At 42.4% G+C, this 17,978-nt stretch overlaps 1 long non-coding RNA gene across 1 annotated transcript in view; it reads right to left on the bottom strand.

The window, feature by feature from the left end:
• Nucleotides 1–398: 398 nt before the first annotated feature.
• The window catches only part of LOC125282319 (uncharacterized), a 41,523-nt gene continuing 23,943 nt past the window's right edge, over nt 399–17,978 (bottom strand). The window contains exons 4-5 of the long non-coding RNA XR_008956762.1: nt 17,004–17,477; nt 399–620 (exon numbers count right to left, since the gene is read on the bottom strand). This is a non-coding gene — a long non-coding RNA (uncharacterized LOC125282319). The remainder of the gene's footprint in view (nt 621–17,003; nt 17,478–17,978) is intronic.

Raw genomic sequence — 17,978 nt, 5'->3', positions numbered from 1 at the left:
AGGCTCTAACTGAGATGCAGTCTACATTGCATGTGGACACTCTAACGGCCAGGGTCAATGAGGCAGAAGACAGAGTCAGGGACACCAAAGACAAGCTGACGGAAAGGAAGGAAGCCGAGGAAAAGAGAGAAAGCCAACGAATGGACCATGGGTGGGGGAATCGAAAAATCAGTGATGCCACAAAAGGAAACAATATTGGAATTACTTCTGGCCCCGAGGGAGAAGACACAGAGGGACAGAAGATCTGTCTGTGTAGATCGTAGCTGAGAACTTCCCCAATCTGGGAGGGAAACGGGCATTCAAGTCCAAGAGGTAGAGAGGACTCTTCCCCAAATCCACAGGAATAGAGGAACACCCTAACATATACAGTGACGTTTGCAATTTCAGACACAAAGAGAAAATCCTGAAAGCAGCTTGAGACAAGAGGGTCTTCTAGCCACATACCTATCCACGGAGACCTGGCACACCAGAAAGGGCTGGCGTGATCGAGTCAGGGTACTAAATGAGAAAAACATGCAGCCAAGAATACTTTACCCAGCAAGGAGGCATTCCGAATAGGAGCAGAGATAAAGAGCTTCCAGGACAGAAAGGGACTCAAAGGATTTGGCCGCGAAACCACCCTGCAAGAAATAGGAAGGGGGATCCTGTAAGTGAAGAGACACTCCAAGAGTACCACAGACCAGAAAGAAACAGAGACCATCTACAGAATTAGGGACGTGACAGGTAACGCAATGGACTCATCTCCATCTGCTTTTTTAGATTTTTTCTTTATCATTGGTCTGAAGCAATTTTATTGGGATGTAGGTTGATAAGGAGGGTTTTTTTCATGATCTTTATGTTTGGGGGTTTTGTTGGCTGGATTCCTGCATTCTTGAATCTCTGGGTGGAGAGGGTTCATACAATTCAGATAATAATCAGACATTACTTCTTCAAACAGTTTTTTTCTGTACCTCAGCCAATTTCTTATCTACCAGGCCACGTGAAATTGCTACAAAGCTCACACATACTCTAGTGTTTGTGTGCAGGGCGTGGTTTGCACCCTTCCTTTTCTCTGCTTTATTCTGGACAACTGCAATGATCATACATTCACGTTCTCTCTCTCTCTGTCTCTGTCTCTCTCTCTCTCTTTTTGCTATTTAGTGTCTAACGTGAAAGAAAGGCCATCTACTACATTTTTCATCTTAGACGTGCTACGGTTCAGCTCCAGAAGTTGGGTTTTCCTTGTTTTCATATTTTCTATATCTCTGTTTCACTTCATCCTTTGTGTACATTCTTACGTATATAAAACCTCTTTCTAACAGTGGTTTGAATGTCCATGTGCAATACTTCCATCGTCTTTTTCATTTCTGGGTAGGTTTCTATTGTTTAATCTTTCTCCTCAGTACGAGGTGAACTTTTCTCCTTCTTTGCATCCTGGTAATCTTTTGTTGGAAGGCAGCTATCGTGAATTTTAATTGTTAGATATTAACTATGGCTTATATTTCTACACATACCCTTGAGGATTGTTCTGATGGGGAGGTTCCTGGAAAACTATTTTATCCTTCCAGACTAGCTTTCCAAAGGTTTGTTAGGTGGTATCACAGTAGTCTTCAATGTATTTTGCTACTGTTCTGTTGGTATTCTGAGCTCTCTTTGCAATGTCCCACGAATTACGAGGTTTTCCACTCTGCCTGCTGCCGGTAGCACAGACTTTTCCTGATTGTGTGTGAAGGCTAGTGACATTTTCCTCTCTGCTTCCCCTGCGCTATTATTTTCCCCACACCACCTACGTTCCTCACACATGTGCCCTACTGCGGAATTCTATGACAACTCAAAAGTGATCCTAGATGGCTTTCTGAGGTCCTCTTTCTCTGTGCAGCTCTCCTCAGTATTCTGTACTGTAAACCACAGCCATATTGACTTCTCCAAACTTCCACCTTGCTGTCTCCAACTCATGGAAATGGCTGAGCTTCGCCTGTGTTCTACATTCCTGACCCGTAGACTAGAAATGAAATCTCTTTAGGCAGTAAGTTAGGGAAACGCAGAGTCCCTCATGTTTGTCTTCCCCCTTGCACTAGTCACTTCCCTGCATTGCCTGGAAATATATCGAAAGTGTTCTTTTGCCAGGGCGCCTGGGTGGCTCAGTTGCTTACGCCTCCGACTCGTGATCTGGACTCAGGTCACGAACTCAGGGTCTTGGGATCAAGACCAGCGTTGCGCATCACACTCAGCACAGAGTCGGCTTGAGATTCTGTCTCCCCTCTCCCTCTATCCTCCCCACCCCCCACACTCTGTCTCTCAAACCAACACAGAAAATCTTTCAAATAAAAGAAAATCAGTTACGTAAGAGACAGCCTCTGCAACAAGGGGAAGACCCCAGCAGGGTCCGTGCCTTGCCCAGAATCACAGACTGGTAAGAAGGCAGAACCAGGCCTGAACCCAGCTCTCCGAGTGTCCTTAACGGTGGGGCCGTGGCTGAACCTAGCTACTCACTGGGAGCTCGGGAAGAGGTTGTGCTTTGGAACTGGCTGTAGACCTGGACATGGTATGGGGGTGATGAGAAGAAGCATCGACATCCCAGGCAGGAGGCATCCCAGCACGTACCCGTCTGAGGAGGAGCCCAGGCCAGGGCAACCCACTGACGGCACCCCTGCCCGCAGGACACCCAGAGGAAAGGAGGGATGGCTCGTGACACACGACTGGCAGCGTCTAGGGGTAAGGGTGGGCTCAGCCCCTCTAAGCCAAGGCTCCAATGCCTTCTGCAGGGTTTGCCTTGGAAATTAGAAAGCCTAAGACCTGGGAAAGCTATTTCCCATCCACCCCTAGGTGGGACTCTCATCTTCTGGGCCTGCACAATACGAGTATTGGGGCCCACACATGTGCACAGATACACACACAACACAATAGGGACTGTGGGTGGCATCGGAGGAGCTACAGACTCAGAGAAGGTGAGAAAGGAAGAAAATGTGGTGGCAGGTATTCCCTACGTGGGACACCACTCCCCCAATTTCTTAGATGGTATCCCACCTATGCCTGTGGACTTCCGCAAGAAGTCCGCTGGAAAAATCCCTATCGCACAGGCAAGACACAGACCATCCCTGACGGGCACAACGGCTTCTCCGGGGTCCCAAACAGGGAAGATGGAGACTTGCGTCAGAGCCCGGGGTGTTTCTAAGCTGGGGCCCTGGCTGCACCCAGACCTTCCCTAGGGCCTGCGGAGAGGGTTGTGTTGGTGTCACCGGGTACGCATGTGGCATGGCACGCAGAAAGGGGATGAGCAGTCGGCAGCCCAGAGCACTGTTTGTGTAGGTGCTAGTCCAGGTGTGGACTCGGGGAGGGGATCCCAGGAAGTGAAGTCACTTCCCTGATAACCGACCCCCACAGAACTTGGAACCCTGGTCACCAGGCACCCACATTCTAGTGCGGTCCCGTATCAGGCTCACTTGGCCAGAGACATTCGATAGCGAAAGATGTTCTCTTGCTGCGTGCCCATTTTCCGGGGCTCTGGCTTCCAGAAACCCCGGGCTGAGGGACTTTTCACCTGCTGCAGACACTGGCTCAACCCGCGCCCCCGACGCCGCAGGGCCTTTGCCAGGAGGTGCCGGAAGGTAATACTGAGCGGCCTAGGCCAGGCCAGGCCAGGCCAGGCCAGGCCACCTCTCCGAGCCATCCCTGGGCAGCCCCATCCCCCCAGTTTCAGGGAAAGAGGGGTATGTGGGGGAGGTCCCGCCCTGGGCTGGAGGAGGTTGCAGGGCAGTGGATACCCTGGGGATGCCTTCATGCTCACACCGATGCCACGGTGGGCAGGGTGGAAAGAGGATTCCTGAGGTGCCTCTCACCAGGGCCAGAGTGAATCCAAGGCCCTCGAGCTGTGTCACTTTTCTCTCCATGGTGGAGCTGCGTGCATCCTGGGGTGTGGTGGGTCTGCAAGGGAGTCCCCTGGGTCTGAGGACCAGCAAAGGCAGCCAGACAGACCTCCGAGGCCTCCCGCCTGGCTGCCGGGCACTGTCTTTACAGAGCTCCACACAGGAGACAGGGCAGGAGCTGAACGATGGGATCCCCTGCCCCACCTCCTTGAAGGACAGGAAGGAGTCCCCTACTGCCAACAAAGTCCAGCGCTGGCTCAGGGTGAGTGGAGGTGCCGGAGGGACCCAGCACCCAGGGCACCGATGCGGCACAAAGGGACCCAGATCCCAGAAACCAGCCTCTGGGCTCCTCGGGGCTCCCTCCTGGACTCCTGCTCCCATGTGAACCTGGATCCCCATCTCCTCCCCAAACCTGCCGTCAGGGCCCTGCCAACGGCCTTGGCCCCATGCACAGTCCCTATCCACATATCTGTACGAATATCAGAAAAGCGACCTTAAACCACCTCTCATCCCTTGCTCGAGATCCTGCTGAGCTGGGAGACTTTTCCCCAAAGGGGCCTGGGGCTCATGGTACTATGCCTATTGCTCTGCCCTTTGGTTGTGAAGGAACCCATCCCTGGGGCCCCTCCAGGGTCCGGAGCAGGCGCCTCCTTGTGCTGCACAACATTCCAGAAGGCCCATCCGTTACCGCAGCCACTGAGCCCTTCACAGAGGCAGGACGTTCATGTGATTCCCTTCTGTTGCCAACTCACAGCGCTGCACGGAACATCCTACGTGCCCTAAAATCCCGAGCACCCCCACCCATGAAACAGTCTCTGTGTTCTCAAGCCTGACATACATCGTCAGAAATCACAGGGACGATGCCGTTAGTGCAGGGAGCGGCTGTCAATACTCCGCTAACGATCTGACCTGAGATACCGACGTCCATTCACACACCCCCCACCTCACATCCCCGTATTGTTGCCATTCTCCTTTTTCCCTAAAGAGATTGCACGAGTTATGTTTTTGAGAGACAGACAGAGACAGAGACAGAGACAGAGACGGGGGTTGGAGACACAGAGGGAGAGACAGGATCCTCAAGCAGACCCTGCCCTAAGTGCGAAGCCTGACGACGGACTCGATCTCAGGACGCGCGCATCAGGAGCTCAGCCGAAACCAAGAGGCGGACCCTGAACCCACGGAACCAGCCAGGCACCTTGCTCCTTTTGTCTACTGTGGGCCCTCCTGTCCCACCTCTTTGCCTACGTCACCGAGAGCCTGGGGGTTTGCTCTGGGCTCCAACCCCCAACCCTCCTGGTGACCGCAGTGAAGACCGCATGTCTCCCCTGTCCCACCTCAGGCTAGAAAGGCCTCAACCGTGAAGAGCAATGGGACCTGCGTGGTGCGGCCCCAACGGGCAGAGCTGCTGAAGAAGCGAGTAGAACACCTGCTGCCCGCCTTCCTAGACGGAGACCTCAGCTACGTCTCCATGTTCCTGGCCACATACAGAGCTTATGCTACCACCCAGGAGGTGCTGGACCAGCTGGTGACAAGGTGAGCACCCTGCCCCTCCACAGCCCAGTGGGATTTGCCCACCTCCTGCCTGGGAGTCTGGGGAATGCCACCCAACTTCGCAGAGCCTCAGTGGGCTCCTCCGACTGGGGCAGAGTTATTACAGGGACATTTAAGTTATTTCCAAATAAATATTGCACAGACGTCATTTAGATAGCATGTATGTCACTGGATAAATTCCTAGAAGGGGAATTATTAAGCAAAATGAATTTTACATTTCAATTTTGAGCAATATTTCCAAACTTCCTGTTGTATTAATTTATATTTCCACCAGCAACGCATGAGAATGCATGCTTTCCTGACACTCCATTGACACATTTTGTCAGTAATTGTTTTTTTAACTATAGGAATAGGATAGGTATGTTACATAGCTGAGTTTCAATTTGTATAAGTGAGGATGAGATTTTTCCCCACATGCATGTCATCTTCCCAATCCTTCATTGGACATTGGTCTTTTCCCAACTGATTCACATGGATGCTGGACATGTTAGGAATATGAATTCCTTAACTGTTAAAGGAATTATAATTTTTTCCAGTTTTATCTTTTGTTTGTAGAATTTTATATGCAGTTTTACCTTAATGTAATGAAACACAGCTATTTATATATTTGTGAGCTTTTTGTCATTTTAAAAAAGCTTTCTCCAATCCAACACCATAGCATTTAAGTTGAGCTTTGCCTTGATAAGTTAACTAGTGGTATGTTTTATATAAAATGTATCATGCAGATGAATGAATTATCCTATTGGAAAAAAATATCTCCTATTTAAATTTTGGAGTTTGAGATAGTCAACATTTTGCTTTTTGCATGGTTAATATTCAAATGCACAGGCATTGGAAAACAGGCCTAATTGTTTCTAAAGCTATTTCTGGTTCTAAATGATAAAACCACATCTTTGACACAAACAAGGATACTTTGTTCTCATTTCTAGTAGAAACTGATGGCCTCCAAGTCATCTAGTAGTTACCCTAAAGGATCCAACTATAATTAAGATGTAGGAGATGTAGTTTACATCCCTTTGACCAGAATTAGAATTGTATTTGTCAAAATATTTTTCTTATGTTTATTCTAGCTGAAACTAGAAGCTACTTCTCATGAAGTAGATGGCGTAAAAGCATTTGTGGTTTTGTATCTTTACTGAGATTTTACAGTTTTCTGGTGATATTTCTATCTGTGGACTCAAAGCCTCGTAATTAATCATATATGTTGAAAACCCCTTACGTATGTTCTTCATGACATGAAACTGTATTTTTTGAGTGACATTTTAAATGGGAGTATCTACACATAAACCTATATGCTCTTTTTATATTGATATATACATTTAGTCCAAAAAGCATACAAGAAATATCCAACAGTAATATTTTGAAGGGATATTCTATAGATTCATGGCTTTGTTCTTTTGTGAGAAAATATTTTCCCTTTTTAAAAAAGAAAACTATACTCACATTTCTCGGTAAGGCAACTCTGTGTAGTTAAATCAGAGAAAGAACATTTTGTAAGGTTTAGAGAACTCTTTCAGGAGAGACTACAAAGTAGTCTTGCAGTTAGTATATGTGAGTTAGTATAAGTGAAGTAATTATCTCAAGTCCAAGGACTTCATGTGAATCTCCAGAGCAAGTCAAAGCATACCAAGAATTCTCAACATAAAAGAGAGGAGTTGGGTTTATACATGAATAAGATAATCAGATTTTAAAATTCCAATATAGTTATCCAAACAGTCCGCCCATACCAATTGTAAATTGTATTCACTTACTTAAAATGTGTAATTCTACCCAAAAGTTCATTTGTCCCTATAATTTACTTAAATGATGTACTTTTAACCGAGATTTCAATTTCATTGATGTCCCTATAATAATGTGGAAAGTAAAATGGAAAATTCAAACATTTATCCCACATGGAGCAATATGGAAGACCCTAAATAAGAGACTTCAAATAAATACCTTTTTATACAATGAATTGCTTTGAATGAAACAAATTTCCAGTGTTAGTGACATATAAATGGAGATGCAGGAAAATCTTGTCCTTTACTTCTATTTTTATTATTACATACAGAGATAAGATTTTAAACAACAGAAGGAATAAAATCAAATATTTCAGAAAAAAATAGGAAGTTTTGAGGAGTAATTGTATATGGCATTGTTTATCCATGAGTATGATCTGGTAGGTCTTTCAACCCAGGTGGGAAAAGCAGGAGAGCAGCACTGTGGGTGGGAGTGTGGGGTAGACTGGGTGGGTGATTGGCACCTACCACTCCCAGACATATCCTGTGCAGGACTTAATACTGTACGTGTGATGGAACTTCACTTTAACATTCCATAGCAGAGTGTAGCTTTGACATAAAGGGACTCTACTTTCGATCCACAGCAAGATGGTTAATTGCAAGTACAGAAGAACCCTATTAGGCAGTACTTCCTTAGACGATGACTACGGAGTAGTTTACCTGCCTCTTGGCCACAACTTTTGTAAGCGAAAGGCCGCCTAACTCCCTAAAGTTGGCTAGTATCCACTGCTTGCTTCTTCTTCTTTTTTTTTTTTTTAAAGATTTTATTTATTTATTTGACAGAGAGACAGCCAGCGAGAGAGGGAACACAAGCAGGGAGAGTGGGAGAGGAAGAAGCAGACTCATGGCGGAGGAGCCTGATGTGGGGCTCGATCCCAGAACGCTGGGATCACGCCCTGAGCCGAAGGTAGACGCTTAACGACTGCGCCACCCAGGCGCCCCTCCACTGCTTGCTTCTAAGCCAGTGCATTTCTTCTGCTCAATTTCCCAATTAAATCTGATCTTTCTTTGGGATCAAGTAAGTGAGCTGTAAGTAATAAATAAAAATACTAGCTAGAAAACAGGTGGATAGGTAGTGAAGGTAAGAGTTTGCCTAGAAGGAATAGAAAGAAAATACAAACATATTAAGAGTCTCTAAAAAGTTAATACACATTGAATGTGAATGTAACTACTCATTTTTTTTTAAACTGTGACTCTGTCTAAAATAAAAAAGATGCTTTTCTGTGTGACTTTGGGATAATTATCTTTTATTAAAAAAAATCAAAATCTGTCCGTGCGTTCCCAAGAACATGTACTTTGGCAATTAAATGCAGCAGTAGAGCTATCAGAATGGGAAGTATTTTAGCAATTATTAGTTCATAAAATAACCTTGATTTCTTTTTGAGTCAAGTTCATATGTTTTCTTTAAGTGGGATATGCATGGAGCACTTTACTGTGGTTTACAAAAAAACTATTTCGTATGGGAATCTGATCGCCATCAAAGCATTAAATCCTAGTCAATCACTAAAACCACTAGATCTCAATCACGACATCACCTTTTAGGTTTACAGTTCTTCCTCCTATGTTGGAGGTTCTCAGAATAACAAAGGTTTTCAACTAGATCCAGGAGAACTATGGAGGTCCTCATGTCAGACAGGTAGGTAGCAGAATTTCAAAAATCACATTTGGACAGTCAGGTGCTTTTCTCAGTTTGCTACGTAAATTTGCCACAGCCTAACAAGTCTACCATTTTACGTTGCAACCATATAAGTTATATACTATTTTCCAAACTGAACTTTTAAGAGTAAAAGGGACACCGATAATAAGGATACCGGGAAAACAAACATAATCTGGGCCTATTTCAGGCTAACTGGAACTTAATGGCCACCTTACCAGGGAAGTGTTAGGGTCCTTTGTCTGCTTCTATTTCAAGAATGCAAATATTGACTTTGGTATTTATATTGTTTAAAGCAGGAAAAACATTACATCTCAATTTCTTTTGATGAAACGTGGATACACCATTTAGAATGATGGCTCACCCTTTCACATCCTATGATCTACCAATCTTGTTACCACTTTTTAAAGCTGGTTCGTACAGAGAAAACCCAAAACACCGCTTGTTTTAATATTGTAAATAAAAGACCTGAAACAGGGTAACAGGATCTCTGAAAAGCCAGGCCTTAAAAGGCATAAAATTGCAAGTCATTGTAATGTTGATCTTTATCCCCAAGATGATTTTGATGATGATAAGGTTTGTTATCATTCCTTGGATGGGTGCTGTATGCCAGGTGTTTTGCTAGGTGCTTTTCATATATTAACTTTCCTCGCCTATCCAACATCACTCTCCATCTGTCCAGATTTGCTTTATTCTAAGAACAAGAAAAATCAATCATAGATAAGTTTGACTGATTTGTTTAAAGAAGCCCAGCTAGTCACCCATTGGAAGCTTCTGTGTTCAAACTGGGATACAATTCCAATCCCCACGCTCTTCTTGAATAAGCTACAATACCTTTATGTCATCTTTCTTAGGAATTTTAGGATTCCTCCTGACATAGTACTGTGGTCAGCCTTGTTCCCATTGCTGACTTTTACATTAAGGAATTAGTGGAGACATTTGAGGCCATCAGGAAACAGAACATGATGTACATTTGCCAATGTGTAAAGAAGGAAAATGTCCACATTACTAGCAAAATAATAAAAGCCACGTGTACCTAATCCACAGCAAATAATATTGACCGGAGACAATAAACCGTGGGAACTGACGTGGGATTGGAAGATAAGAAATTCTTAGTAACTGCTTTGTCAACGCCAAATTCCCCACGAACTCCTCTTTGCAGCCCAGTCATAAGGGGCTCCTCTACCCTGCCACCTACCAGGCAGTCACATGAGGAGAGATGGGAGGTCTACCCAGTACAGGTTCCACAGCAAGCACCAGAACACCTACGTGCTGGTAAATATTTGTTAATTGCAAGAAGGACCTAGAATTAACTAAATCAGGGCATCAGTCAAATGGATAGGAGTATTTCCCATCTGCAAAGCCTCTTTTTCCATTAAGTTAGTATTAATATATGACTATTATCATTTCCATCTCTCAAATCAGAAAACCAGGCACAGCAACGTTACTAATTAGATCACACCCTTTCTAAGTGATATTATCAATTAAAAGATCCGGGTATTTTAATTTGAGTAAGACTGTAGGCTTAAGTACTATGCCCCACTCTGCTTTTACTAAATTCTACAAATAAAAATTTAATTTGCAATACTGAAGAAAAATCATTAAAGTACAGATATGTTCGATTTTTAAAATGAAGTGCTTCTATTATTTCAATCCACATTATTATAAAGCTATATTTTAAAAAAAATTATCTTCAAAATGTTAACAAGGTTGCCCAAGGTCTACTCCTTAAATGATCTGAGCTAATCATCCTGCTTGGCCACTCCCTGACATCTCGATTTCAAGAAATAAAAGTTCTAGATGAAAACACATATTGAAAACATGCGCTGAAGTGGTGATTTGAAATCAGGCATATTTCACTTCATCAGCTACACGAAGTATCAGGGATTATGTGATGTTTCTACATACACCTTGTACTGACAGAAATAAAGTTGTATTTTTACCTATATTGTGATTTTACGAAAGGATCACTATTTATCTTCCTCTCTACTCTCAGCTTCATTCTAGGAACTAATACTAATTACAGGAAGGTTGAATCGCCATCACGTGTGATTAACTTCAATGGCGTCCCTTTCTCCTCCACTTCAGACATCCTCTCCTTTCATGGAGTTCTTCTCAAGGCCACTTAGGCCATCGGTGACACCTACAGAGAATACTAAAACCCAACTCATTATGAAAAGTAGTAGGGAGAGCCACTGTAGACAGGAGGCGGCATCTGGGGAAACCCAACAGTAACAACAAAGGTAGAGCTGGAGCAAGTGAAGATTGCAGCTGTGTCCCTACATCCCTTAGCGCTATGGGAAAGATGAAGTAGGAAATGCTTTAAAAAAAATTATACCGAATTTTAAAAAATTGTTTAACACTGTTTAATCCTGTTTAAAGCATACAAGAGAGTATCATTAAAAACTTCTCCAGAAACAGCTGTGTTTTGATGCTTTGCTACTTAGAAAAGTAACAATGGAAGATGTAGGGTTCGAAGGGTTTAGATTTCATGTGAGCATTCAGGGTAAAGAGAGCAGAGCACTGGGATAAGGCACAAAGAGAAGCTGGAGAGAGAGACAGCAAGAAGAAGGCGGACTTGGTATGCCATGCCAACCTTAGTGGGCTCAGCTACCACCCTGAAGGGCAGCTTCTGAGTCAGATGACAGGAGAAGAATGAGACACAGCTCAGTCCCTACAGATTCAGTGAGGACTTGGTCTCAGTTCTGAGATTCAGAGGTAAAACCAGTACTGCTGTGCTCTCCGTGGGTGGGTTCTGGCACTTGGCTAACAGCAGAAGAACTACTGCATAGGGGAGAGAGACAAGACTTGCCCCGGGGCTGTATATAGCCAAGGTGTACTTGAAAGTAAATCTGTCTTCATAAACCAGTAAGAAAAAACAAACTTCACTCATAGTGGGCAAGTTAAAACTAGACTTATATGTTTTTATTTTCACATCTTGCTTTCTTTTATTTTTTAAAAGACTATTTGAGAGACAGAGAGAGAGTGAGCAGGAGAGGCAACGGGAGAGGGGGAGAAGCAGACTCTCCACCGAGCATGCAGCCTGATGTGGGGGCTCGATCCCAGGACTCAGAGAATGTGCCCGGAGCCAGTCAGATGCTTAACCAACTGTGGGGTGAGGTGCCCCTCACATCTTGCTTTAACGTCATTTTGTCTTGTAATGGAAATGTATATATGTTTTATCCATATCTGCCTTTATATTTAATAAACAGCTATTTTTATATAGGTAAAACACTTTGAATTTTAGTAAACTATGACCATATAAAGGACGCTTTCTCAGAGCACTGCTTTTGTCCGTCAAGCAGCTACGTCATTTAGTGGAAACTAAGCCAAACTGTAGCCATAAGCACAAGCATGGTCCTCCAATATATATGCTCTTTGAATGCATATTAATCACATATTACACTCTCAAATGGCTACTTGGACCAAGCAGGTAATACATGAATGAAACGAGCCAAGATAAGAAAAATCATGATTGTTGAAATCTATGGTAAACTGATGTGTACTTGCCAAGGCTAAAAGGACTCGATTCCAGAAGATTTCTTCCCTGTAGAAAGTGAACTCCATGTTGGCAAATCCCACAATTTTCAAAAGCCAGGTTACATGAAATTTCCCGATTTTTAAAAGTTATTCAATTAAAAAATACTACAGAGGTAAAAACAAAACAATATAACTCACAACAGTCATTGCAATAGAAACACATCTGCTGAATGAATTTGGCTTACAGGTTGCCAGGTTATGACTTCTGATCAAATTTTTGAAATTATCTTTGGGAGGCTGGGGAGGGGAAGACTCAATTTGAAAGGAGCCACATGTAGTTTTGCAGGAGAATTTGTAGACGTCAAAGTATGCACTCAGAACATTGCCCAAGGGAAAACGAAAACTAAAATAAGACACATTAAGGTTAATACTCAAAGGAAGGAAAAGTCACTCCTTTGCTATCATGCAGACGTACACTCACACATGATTGCTGGCTGTAAGACCAAATCAGTCTGTGAGACTAAACCAGAAAAAGTAAAAAGAATATAAACAAGCAAAAATAAAAGAAATATAAAAATCTTTCAATTTCTTATAGACAAGGACTAGAAATCCAATGTCAATCAAAACAAACAAACAAACAACCCCACCAAACAACTTCCCTAGGTATTACCTGGCAAACATTGGCATTAATCACAGTTTCACAATAAACTGCAGATTTTATAGCAGTATTTGCTGCAATAAAATTTGCTTAGTCTTAGCACTAGTTGTAATTTATGTTTTGTTTAGATGAATTCATGAGTTCTCTGTACCTAAATTTAATTAATGAATGAAAATAAATAGTTTAGCTTGTGTGCTTGCTTTGAAAAATAGATATAAATAAAAGGTAATAGTACATGGGTGATGGACACTGGGGAGGGTATGTGTTGTAATGAGCACTGGGTATTATATAAGACTGATGAATCACAGACTGTATCCCTGAAATAAATAATACATTACATGTTAATTAATTGAATTTAAATTAAAAATGTTTTAATAAAAAAATAAAATGTAATAGTACATTTAAAACCACATTATGCATGGTAAGTATGTCCTATCTACTGGTGAGTTGATTACTGGAGAACATAGCAGGTGCCAATGGGGAATGTAAATATAGTTATTGACCTACTGTGTCAGTGACAAGAGATTAGTCTTTTTTTCCAGGAGGTTGTAATTAGCCTTGCAGAAAATATTCATTCCATACCAAATTAGACTACACATTGTATTTCTGTCACTGAATGTTTTCCTTGATGGTTGTCTGAGTAAAACAAATTGGACGTAGGTTGAAGGTATATCATTCAGGCACCTTCTTTCAAAAGTAATTAGGGTCTTACTCACTTGAAACCAGATAATTACATTTAATGTAATCTTAAAAGGGCCCCCAAGGATTGTTTTCCATTGGTAAATGAATGAGAAGTGGAACAAATTGACTTTCATGATCACTAAAGTTTAGAAGAACTAGGAAAAGAAAATAATGCTGAATCTAAAATTTAGTCTCATAAAACTAAGAAAGGTAAAATACTTTTTTTCCATTTATTCTCATGTAACCCCCAGGGGATTTTTGTCCAGTGAAAGTGGCACATGGAAGGATGTTCCACAAAGACTCATTCAGTGATCAGCTCAGCATGGTTCCACACTAGACCTCCAACCAAATGAGAGCTAGACACTCATCCCCTTGGCTTCAATTCATTTAGGAAAAAAAGCGTATCTTTGGATAGCTCACTGGACTCCATGCTAGCACACCAGGATGATAAGACTTCATTCCTGACTCAACATACAGGTGGAGACCCATCACTGTCTGACCTAAACCAGGCCACCTGTAATTAGAAAATAAATTCACTACCAGCCCAAGAACTAGGTTAGTAGATACACAATGATTTTAGGAGTAACATCATAAAATTAGAACAGAGGAGGTCTTGAAGGGAGAAAAAAGGGTTTGGTAATTATTAATGGGCAGAAATGCTAATAATGATTTAAAAAATTCAGCAATTTTCAGAAGAAATCTTTCCCCTATTTCAAGTATTTCTAGAAAATGAATCTAGATGCAGTTTTGAATAGGTTTGTATACCAGAAAAGTTATATTTGATTTCTCTTATTTTTCTATGTCCAGTATAAGAAAAAAATTGTACTAAATCACTGCAGGTACTGTCTAATTAAGTCATATTCAATAATATATTTTAGTCTTCGAATGTACCCTACTAAAAGTTAAAATACAATTTTTGAATCAAATAAAAGCTATTTTAAATTTCACTCTGCCAATTTCTAAAATGTATTCAGAAATTTATATGAAAATTATTTCAATGGCCACCGTGCTTAAATCTCTTTTATTTTAAAATATACATTTTCTTATTAAATCTATTTATTTGAATTTTAATTAACATTTGAATATGTTAATTTGTAAAGATACTTAAATATGCCAATGGTCCTATTTCCTTCCTGTGGGTGGGTATTTGAAACACATTTCTGTAAATTTAAAGGACCCTTTAAACTTTGAAAACATAGCTATTATTTTGTACTTTCAAAACTTGGTGTTGCCTATGACCCTTTTTAACTGAATGTCTTCTAAGCAGTAAGTCTGCCACAGTTCACCCATGTAATGGACACCCTGTGGATAAAATCATGATGCTTCATCTTCCTAACAGCATTCTCTTCTCTCCTGAGGGAACTTCTAATGGGATGACTCCGGTGTCTTGAATGTTTTTTTCAATTTCCTTCATATGATACACAGCCTATTCTTATTATGCTGTTTTTTTTTTCTTTTGTAAAAATTCAGATCTAGAATTTGGCCTACTATAGTGTATTGCTTATAGGACTCTCTTTTCAGCAACTCTGAACAGATTATTGAGGTTTAATTGACATACAATTAACCACACATGTTGAAGAATACAATTTGATAAGTTCTGAGTATGTAAATAAACATATATTGGTCAAATTCTAAAAAGATATGTTGAAATATTTGTTTCTTCAGGATGTGACCTTATTTGGAAATAGGGTAACTGCAGATGTAATTAGTTAATATGAGGTCGTATTGGAATTCCAATATGACTAGTGTTTTTTTTTTTTTTATGTTAGTCACCATACAGTACACCATTAGTTATTGATGTACTGTTCCATGATTCATTGTGTATCACGCCTGGTGCTCCATGCAATACCTGCCCTCCTTAATACCCATCACCGGGCTAACCCATCCCCCCACCCCCCTCCCCTCTGAAACCCTCAGATTGTTTCCCGGAATTCATAGTCTCTCATGGCTCGTCTCCCCTCTGATGTCCCCCCCCCTTCATTTTTCCCTTCCTTTAAGAAGTGGGAACTTCGGAAAAAGACACAGATGCAGGGAAGATGGCCATATGAAGATGGAGGCAGAGACTGCAGGGATGTTGCCCCAAAGCCAGAAACACGCAGGACTATTACAGACTGGAAGAAGCAAGGAAGGATCCTCCCGTAGACACCTCAGAGGAAGCATGACCCTGGAACACATTGAGTTTGGACTCCTAGTCTCCAGAACTGACGTCATAAAATTCTGTTACTTTAAGCCAACCAGCTTGTGGTAATTTATTATAGTAGCCCTAGGAAACTAATAAAATTTGCAGTCAGGAAACTGACACCAAAAATAGCAAACAAATGCATCACCTCAAACAGTTACATGATCCCCTTGCCATTGACATCTCCCTAACACTCACCCCATCCCCGTGAAACCACTGAACATTTTTCTGTCATCCTAGATTGCATTTTCTACAATTTTACATATATTTTACATAAATTTATAAGAATGATATGAAATATATTATAGACATTTGGCATGCACTGGATTCTTTCAGCGTAATTATTCTGAGACTCATTCATGGTGTTGTTCATTCACGTGCACATTCACTTGTTGCTCCTTTGTGTTAAACAGTATTCCATTACATGACTTTACCACCATCAGTTCATTCACTCACCTGCTGACATACATTTAGATGGTTTACAAAATCCTGGCTATCCGAAATACACCAGCTATATACATCATCCGAGTGTACAAATATCTGTATGGAGTTACACTTTCACTTCCCTTGGGTAGAGAGATCCCTAACTGTGGAATCACTGGGTCACAAAGCAGGTAAATGTTTACATTGTAAAGCAACTACCAAACTGTCTTCCCAAATGTATGAGAATTCCAGTTCCTCCACACCCTTGTCAACACTCGGTATGTGTATTAATTGTGCTTGGTTATTTTCTGAATATTATGACGTTCTGACCTCTCTTGGGAGCCTTCAGACCCGGGAAGAGACTGCCCTTCCCGGAATTAGAGGATATCTGAAGATAATGACAGCCTTCCCACAAGCACGTTTTCACGTACACACCAAGCAGCGCACTGTCCGTGCCCCAACTACGTCTTACCCAGCTCTCCCTCCCACGTCCGTAGGGTCGTGTGCCCTTGCTGGGGAGCACACGTGCCAGGACCGCAGCGGTGCCGGAAACCGTGGAGAGTACCGAACCCCGCGGACACGACGCCCTTTCCTATACCTAAGCCCCTCTGACAAAGCTTAATGCCTACAGGAGGCACCGGAAGAGACACAGCAGTACCCAGTAATAAAATAGCGTCATTATAGCAATATACGTTCACAAAAGCACACGAACGTGGTCCCCCTCTCCCCAAATCCCTTATTACACTGCACTCACCCTTGTCTCTGTGACGTGCTACGAAACATCCACAGCAGGACAGGAAGTGGGACGAACGAGGCGGGTGCGCCATGTGATGCAGCGTGGGCAACCGACTATTCACGCTCCGAGGGGAAGGAGGCGGAGCCACAGCTGCTCCCCGATGCAGGTGCGAGTGCGGAGCTGAAGATGCGGAGCCCAGTGCTTTCTCTGCCCTGAATGGGTTTCAGGCAACTCTATAGAGACCACCTCTGTGGCCCCAGACGCACCAGAGTAATTCGAACCGGCTGAGCCTAAAGTGTTGACTCCTTCTTGCCTTGTCTTTCCTGGGGGAATTCCAAGGCGGCTCTGGCACAACTGCCTTTCTGGTTGGATTTACACTCTATTATTAAAGAAAGTCTTTCGTATTGATTTGTTTTTTCAAAAGACTTCCCTACTTCATTCATCTGTTCTGCCTCATCATTCCTTTTTGATAGGCATCGAGCATTCTCGCATCTGCAAGGATGAAAATACGGTAGCTATTTATGAGACCGCCATGAAACTGGAAAGGTTGAAAATCAGTTTTTGATACAGATTTCCATAAATAGTTTTATTATTATATTCCTAATCTCTAACTGCTGAATCCTAGATGAATCTCTTACTTTGTTTTCTTGACACAGAACATAATTTAAACTATTTTCGGTTTTTTTGGTTTTTGGGTTTTTTTTGGTTTTGTTTTTTGTGTTTTTTTTGTAGCTGGTCTGTGATGTCTTTTAGCTTGAACGAAGTTTTGTTTAGAGAAAACATTTCTTCCTTTATCTATATAGTCACACAGATTATAGCTGTAAGGGTGGGGGAGGGGCATAGGAAGAGGGAGACAGAGAATCTCAAGCGGACTGCACGCTGAGCACAGACCTGTCATGGAGCTTGATCTCACAAGCTTCAAGTCATGACCTGAGCCCAGATTAAGAGTAGGACGCTTAACTGACCGAGCCACACAGATGCCCCTCTTAGTAG

This window comes from Ursus arctos, unplaced genomic scaffold (genome assembly GCF_023065955.2).
Source record: "Ursus arctos isolate Adak ecotype North America unplaced genomic scaffold, UrsArc2.0 scaffold_32, whole genome shotgun sequence".
Classification (NCBI taxonomy): Eukaryota; Metazoa; Chordata; class Mammalia; order Carnivora; family Ursidae; genus Ursus; species Ursus arctos.
Note: the sequence above shows the minus strand (reverse complement) of the source record. Positions and strands in the feature narration are given on the sequence as shown.